General features: G+C 40.6%; 1 pseudogene; it reads left to right on the plus strand.

The window, feature by feature from the left end:
* The first annotated feature begins 5488 nt into the window (after nucleotides 1-5488).
* On the plus strand, nucleotides 5489-6759 carry LOC148774174 (olfactory receptor 2B8-like; annotated as a pseudogene).
* Nucleotides 6760-7410: the final 651 nt, after the last annotated feature.

The following is a 7410-nucleotide window of genomic DNA, read 5'->3' on the forward strand; positions in this document are numbered from 1 at the left end:
TGTCCGATAGAAATTGAACAATGTTATAGAGGACTTGGTGTTTTTCCTTAGCCACATTAGAAGTTTGGGAGTAAAATGTGGGTGTTGCCATTTAATATATTATCTTAAAGGTTAGAATCTGCCTAAACTCTAACTCTGTGATCTCTTAGAAGCTGGTTGTAATTTGCTGTATGACTCAGGGACTCAAACAGGGCCTCTGTAAAACCTAGAGGAGTAGGATGTGGAGGGAGGCTCAAGAGGGAAGGGACATAGGTATACCTAAGGCAATGGCAACTCACTCCAGTACTCTTGGCTGGAAAATCCCATGGAGGGAAGAGCCTGGTAGGCTGCAGTCCGTGGGGTCACTAAGAGTTGGACAGGACTGAGCAACTTCACTTTAACTCTTTACTTTCATGAATTAGAGAAGGAAATGGCAACCCACTCCAGTGTTCTTGCCTGGAGAATCCCAGGGACGGGGGAGCCTGGTGGGCTGTCATCTATGGGGTCGCACAGAATCGGACATGACTGAAATGACTTAGCAGCAGCGGCAGCTTGGCTGATTCATACTGATGTTTGGCCGAAGCCAATACAATACTGTAAAGCAATTCTCCTTCAATTAAAAATACATAAATTTAATTATAAAGCAAAGCAAGAATTTGGCTATGAATATTAGGTGAAAATTAATTTATATTTAAAGTTAAGTAACTGAGTTCTTATTTATATATGTAGTATTTTTTTTTTTTTTTACAATTGTGTGAAAAAAATTTCAAGTGTTTAGTAAAATACCTAAGCCATTAAAAGAGGAGAGCTAAGATAACTGCAAAGTCTAGGGGGTTATCTGACCTCTGTCATTCATGAGAAGTTACAAAACAGGCAGATTAGGTATCCTCTTGCATTCTCTTTGATATTCATTTTCCCTGAAGAGTGTCATCTGTCAGCAGCTAGGCAACATCAGTTAATTAATAGTACAGGACATCCATTCCTCAGAGACTTCAGTCAGGTAAACAGTTTTCACTAGACCTGTTTTACTGCCGTTTGATACCAACCTCACGCTTTCATGAGCTGTCCGTCGTAGAGCAAAGACATTATATTCAGAAGGAATCCTGCGAGGTTGACATTGCCTTCCTATGTCATCCTACCAGCTAGACAGAATGCTGATCTTCAGTACCCTATGAAGGTATTTGAAGTTATCAAGAGAAAGCATCTTCTTGCTTAAGGAAAACTTAAGGATATTCCAGTGCTGGTAGAGTCAACTTGTGTACTCATTTCATACAACCTGTGTCCTTGGTCTACATACCCAGGTTCCAATGCCCAGTACTGTATTAAAGGCAGGAATTTGGAAATGAGGTAGAAAGCTTAGTACACTCACAGAAGGTGAATAAAACTGAGGGGCCTGGAACTTGATCTTTGTAGTACTTTAGGAATTGATAAGTTAGCTTGTTTTCAGTTACAAGTGTTCTTTAAAGGTTACATTGAGTAACGTCCAGAAATTCTTATAGAAATTCACCAACTTTAAGAACTTAACTGTTCCTTATGGAAGCCAACATTTTGTTCCTAGACATTTCATCCTATTGTAGTATATTCATTATGTGCCAGGATGTATATATGGAAAAATTGAAATACAAGATTTTTGGCTATAATAAAAAAAGTCCTTCAGTAATTGAATAACAGCGTAAATGTGAATGTGAAAATATTAGACTATACACTTTCATTTTTTCCTCAGCTCCTTATTTTCTGTGAAATTACAGAATGTTTCTTAAAGTGTATTGTCAATATCTGTAGTTTTAAAAGGTTCATTTTCTTAAAGAAATGAACATTAAACACGCTAGTTTGGCAGTTAAAACAATGAATGTCCATCTTGTGGTGGTTGTGTCAAAGCATTTTTGAATTTATTGTGAATGAAAAATGATCATTCTTCAATTTGAGAGGAGACACGTGGTCAGGAAAGGTGATCTGAATGTTTAATTTATCAGTAAATTAGGCAGATGACAAGGTGATGTGTAATATACACTGGTGACTGTCCTTCCATCCTTGCACACACTTAAAATGGACTCCACGCTTTGTATGAATGCTCCCGGTGTCCAGCTCAGATCTCTTTTATTGGCTGGTGCACCAGTCCACACCATATTTGTCATGAGTCTTGAGTGATAGCTTCACAGATCTTTCTTTCTTCAAAAAATTGCCGTCAGTTGAATGGGAGGCACATTGCCAGGAGGTCTCCTGAATGTGTTTGGGGCAGCTTGCAGTCAATGACAGACTGGTGGGATATATAAAAGGCTGCCTTTTTGTCAAGGTGGGACTACATCTGACACAATGCATGCTCCACAGCTTGTTATTCTGTATAGTAGAAACTAGACTCATTTAAATGACTAGGTATTTAAATTTACCTGTGTTAAAATTAAATTTAAAATTCAGTTCTTTATCTGCCCCACTTGAAATGGTCAGGTAACATTGATTGTGTAAGTGAAGACAGAATATTTTTACTGGCAGATAGTTCTGTTTGGAGAGTCCTTTTCCAGCTTTCTATGGGATCAGGTTCATGCTATTCCATTTGAGATCACATCCTTGCTTAGCACATTTGTCTGCTCTGTTTTGCTTCCCTGATTCTCTTTGTCTTGAGAACATTCATTCAATGAACAGCATGCAAAGCAATTCCCATTTCAGCCTCTTCTCCCCAACCTTGCCAAACTCTGTCCATACTGATTAGAAGTGTTATTTCTGAGATTGTGATTGATCCATTTCTTCCTCATTTATATGTTCTTCATTGCCATTAAAATGTTGATAATGAATAATCCTATCTCCTATAGGAATTCCAGGCATTTTAGTTGTGGTAATATATGAAAATGAAATCAACAGAAAGAAAATGTAAGTACAGGTCATTGAATTTGAACATCTACTGTGAACTGAATACTTCTGTTGTTTAGTTGCTAAGTCACGTCTAACTCTTTTCAACTCCATGGACCCACCAGGATATCCTGTACTGAAGTGGGTTGCCATTTTCTTTTTCAAGGTATCTTCCCAATTCGGGGATTGAATCAGTGTTTCCTGCGTTTCCTGCATTGGCAAGCGGGTTCTTTACCACTGAGCCAAGAGGGAAGCCCATGAACTGACTATACAGTGAATAAATTTTTGGAGTTCTTGTTAAGTTGGTATAGTAATTTTAGGTATCTTAAGGGCAAGCAAATTTGGAAAACTCAGCAGTGGCCACAGGACTGGAAAAGGTCAGTCTTCATTCCAATCCCAAAGAAAGGCAATGCCAAAGAATGCTCAAACTACCGCACAATTGCACTCATCTCACAAGCTAGTAAAGTCATGCTCAGAATTCTCCAAGCCAGGCTTCAGCAATATGTGAACCGTGAACTCCCAGATGTTCAAGCAGGTTTTAGAAAAGGCAGAGGCACCAGAGATCAAATTGCCAACATCCGCTGGATCATGGAGAAAGCAAGAGAGTTCCAGAAGAGCATCTATTTCTGCTTCATTGACTATGCCAAAGCCTTTGACTGTGTGGATCACAATAAACTGTGGAACATTCTGAAAGAGATGGGAATCCCAGACCACCTGACCGGCCTCTTGAGAAACCTGTATGCAGGTCAGGAAGCAACAGTCAGAACTGGACATGGAACAACAGACTGGTTCCAAATAGGAAAAGGAGTACTTCAAGGCTGTATACTGTCACCTTGCTTATTTAACTTATATGCAGAGTATATCATGAGGAATGCTGCGCTGGAAAAAGCACAAGCTGGAATCAAGATTGCTGGGAGAAATATCAATAATCTCAGATATGCAGATGACACTACCCTTATGTCAGAAAGTGAAGAGGAACTCAAAAGCCTCTTGATGAAAGTGAAAGAGGAGAGTGAAAAGGTTGGCTTGAAGCTCAACATTCAGAAAACAAAGATCATGGCATCTGGTCCCATCACTTCATGGGAAATAGATGGGGAAACAGTGGAAACTGTGTCAGACTTTATTTTTTGGGGCTCCAAACTCACTGCAGATGCTGATTGCAGCCATGAAATTAAAAGACGCTTACTCCTTGGAAGGAAAGTTATGACCAACCTAGATAGTATGTTGAAAAGCAGAGACATTACTTTGCCAACAAAGGTCTGTCTAGTCAAGGCTATGGTTTTTCCCGTGGTCATGTATGGATGTGAGAGCTGGTCTGTGAGGAAAGCTGATCGCCGAAGAATTGATGCTTTTGAACTGTGGTGCTGGAGAAGACTCTTGAGAGTCTCTTGTACCTCAAGGAGATCCAACCAGTCCATTCTAAGGGAGATCGATCCTGGGTGTTCATTGGAAGGACTGATGATAAAGCTGAAACTGCAATACTTTGGCCACCTCATGCGACGAGTTGACTCACTGGAAAAGACTCTGATTCTGGGAAAGGTTGGGGGTGGGAGGAGACGGGGACGACAGAGAATGAGATGGCTGGATGGCATCACCGACTCTGTGGACATGAGTTTGAGTGAACTGCGGGAGTTGGTGATGGACAGGGAGGCCTGGCGTGCTGTGATTCATGGGGTCGCGGAGAGTCAGACACGACTGAGCGACTGAACTGAAGTGAAGAGCAAGAGTGAAGCAGTGTAATTGAAGGTGATTTTTAAGGTTTTGAGCAATTTACTTTTTAGTTCTATACAAAAAGACCAGGATATAGCATTCACTAATATCATGTATTAGGAATAGCGTAACTATTCTGCCAAAATGTTTACATGAGGCAGTATCATAGCGATACTTTGAATGTAACATAGTCCTTTGTACAAGTATATTCTAGCTCATAAATTTCTTTATCTGAATGCATTTTAGAGATTATTTTGTATTATTCTATTCCTTGCGAAGTGAAAAATGTTCAGTCCTGTCTGACTTTTTGTGACCCCATGGACTATGTAGTCCATGGAATTCTCCAGGCCAGAATACTGGATTGGGTAGCCTTTCCATTCTCCTGGGGATCTTCCCAACCCAGAACAGAACCCAGGTATCCCATATTGCAGGCAGATTCTTTACCAGCTGAGCCAGAAGAGAAGCCCCTATTACATGTGATGTGTGTGGAAATCCATTTATGTAGAATTATGAGATACATATTTAAAATAAACTTTGTCCCTTTGTCTACATCTTTCTTTCTCTTTCTAATCACTCTCCATTGATTTCCCTCATTCCCACTTTCTCTAAAACGTACATATATAATGATCATACTTTAATCCTAGTGAACTCAATCTGAAAAAGGCATTTTGTATGTGTGAGTGATGCAAACCAAGGTTCATTATTTGATTTTATTATTATTATTTATTATTTTCTTATATTATTATCAACATATAACTCAATATATAACTTTTTGTGATAGTATAGAGCTCGATTTCAATGAGTACATCGTTTATTCAAATAGTTGCATATAAAATCGCATGACCATGTCTTTGAACATGACAGATTTTCCTCTTTATCCCTGAACTTTTTTTGGAAGATACCATTAATCAATTGCTAAATGCTTGATTTGACAGGAGCCATGTGCTAACAAAGGATGGTACAGAGAAATGAAAGCTCTTTCGCTGGATTTATCTTACTGGGCTTCTCTGACAGGCTTCAACTTGAGTTAATCCTCTTTGTGGTCCTTCTGATCTTCTACATCTTCACTTTGCTGGGAAACACAACCATCACTGCATTGTCCTACTTGGACCCACGTCTTCACACCCCAATGTATTTTTTCCCCTGTAACCTGAGCTTTCTGGACATGCGCTACACCACCAGCATTGTTCCCCAGTTCCTATTTAATCTCAGTGGAGCAAACAAATCCATCTCCTTTGGTGGATGTACAGTTCAAATGTACATCGCTCTGGCGTTGGGAGGTACAGAATGTATTCTTCTAGGAATTATGGCAGTTGACCGCTATGCAGCTGTTTGCAGGCCTCTTCACTACACAGTAATCATGCACCCCCGTCTGTGTGCCCTGATGGCTTCTGCTTCATGGATCACTGGTTTTGTCAACTCCTTATTGCAGACAGTGCTTGTCTTCCTTTACCTCATTGTGGAAGAAATAAGTTCAGTTCAGTTCAGTCGCTCAGTCGTGTCCGACTCTCCGTGACCCCATGAATCACAGCACGCCAGGCCTCCCTGTCCATCGCCAACTCCCGCAGTTCACTCAAACTCATGTCCACAGAGTCGGTGATGCCATCCAGCCATCTCATTCTCTGTCGTCCCTGTCTCCTCCCACCCCCAACCTTTCCCAGAATCAGAGTCTTTTCCAGTGAGTCAACTTGTCGCATGAGGTGGCCAAAGTATTGAAGTTTCAGCTTTATCATCAGTCCTTCCAGTGAACACCAGGATTGATCTTTAGAATGGACTGGTTGAATCTCCTTGAGGTACAAGGGACTCTCAGCCCACTTCTTTTGTGAGGTCCCTTCTTTTCTCAAACTTGCCTGTGTTGACACCACTATGAATGTGTATGAGACCTTCTTTGCCAGTGTCATCATGCTTCTCACACCTGTTGCATTAGTCACGTTCTCCTATGGTCGGATTGTCAGGGCGGTCTTAAGAATCAAGTCCACTGCAGGGCAGAGAAAAGCATTTGGCACGTGTGGATCCCACCTCACAGTGGTCTCCCTGTTCTTTGGCACAGCCATCTATGTGTATTTTCAGCCCAGCAGCAACAACTCCCAGGATCAGGACAAGTTCATGTCTCTCTTCTATACTGTCATCATCCCCATGACCAACCCCCTCATATATATGCTGAGGAACAGGGATGTGAAGGGAGCGATGAAGAAGGTGCTTTGGAAGGACTCTGACTCCAGATGATGGGTGAGGAGGACAGTTTAATGGAAGGACCTTGAACACCAATGCTCTTTAGATGTAATGTTTGTCCCGTACGGATCATCCAAAATCTCCTCTGACAACTCTGAAGGGAATGTTTACTTCATTCCTTTTGAAAAATGAGTGTTCAGATTCTAAGTCCATGTATTCATTTCAACTTCCAGAGATGCTGATTCAGTGTTCTGATAGCATCTGCTTGGTAGTTACTGTTTTAAAATTCTCCAATTGCTTTTCTTGTTTGCAGTCCCATTTGTATATATTGTTCCATATCTATTTGCAAAAAGACATGCGTCTATATTACATGAAGCCCAAATAAGAACATAAAAACACTGAAACACTGTAAGGAATACTATTAATAATATTTTCTAGGAGTTATTAGAAGATACCATTCATTCTTTTATTTTGATCATGGCTCTACTAAAATTCCATGGTTTGACGGTTTGATCAGAGGTTTTTCACTGATGTAGGTGGAGCACTTGTGGGGAAAATAATGTTGAATCTCAAAGAAAATCTTGCTGCATTAATCCTGATAAAGCCATTCAGACATCAGGTGGAACTGTAACCTCAGCAGTGCATCATCCACACTGTACATGATCATTTCAGAGAAGGCCACGCATGGGACTCATTGAGTGAAGC

Source organism: Moschus berezovskii, chromosome 23 (assembly GCF_049115385.1).
Source record: "Moschus berezovskii isolate FMDL1 chromosome 23, NW_MosBer_1.0, whole genome shotgun sequence".
Classification (NCBI taxonomy): domain Eukaryota; kingdom Metazoa; phylum Chordata; class Mammalia; order Artiodactyla; family Moschidae; genus Moschus; species Moschus berezovskii.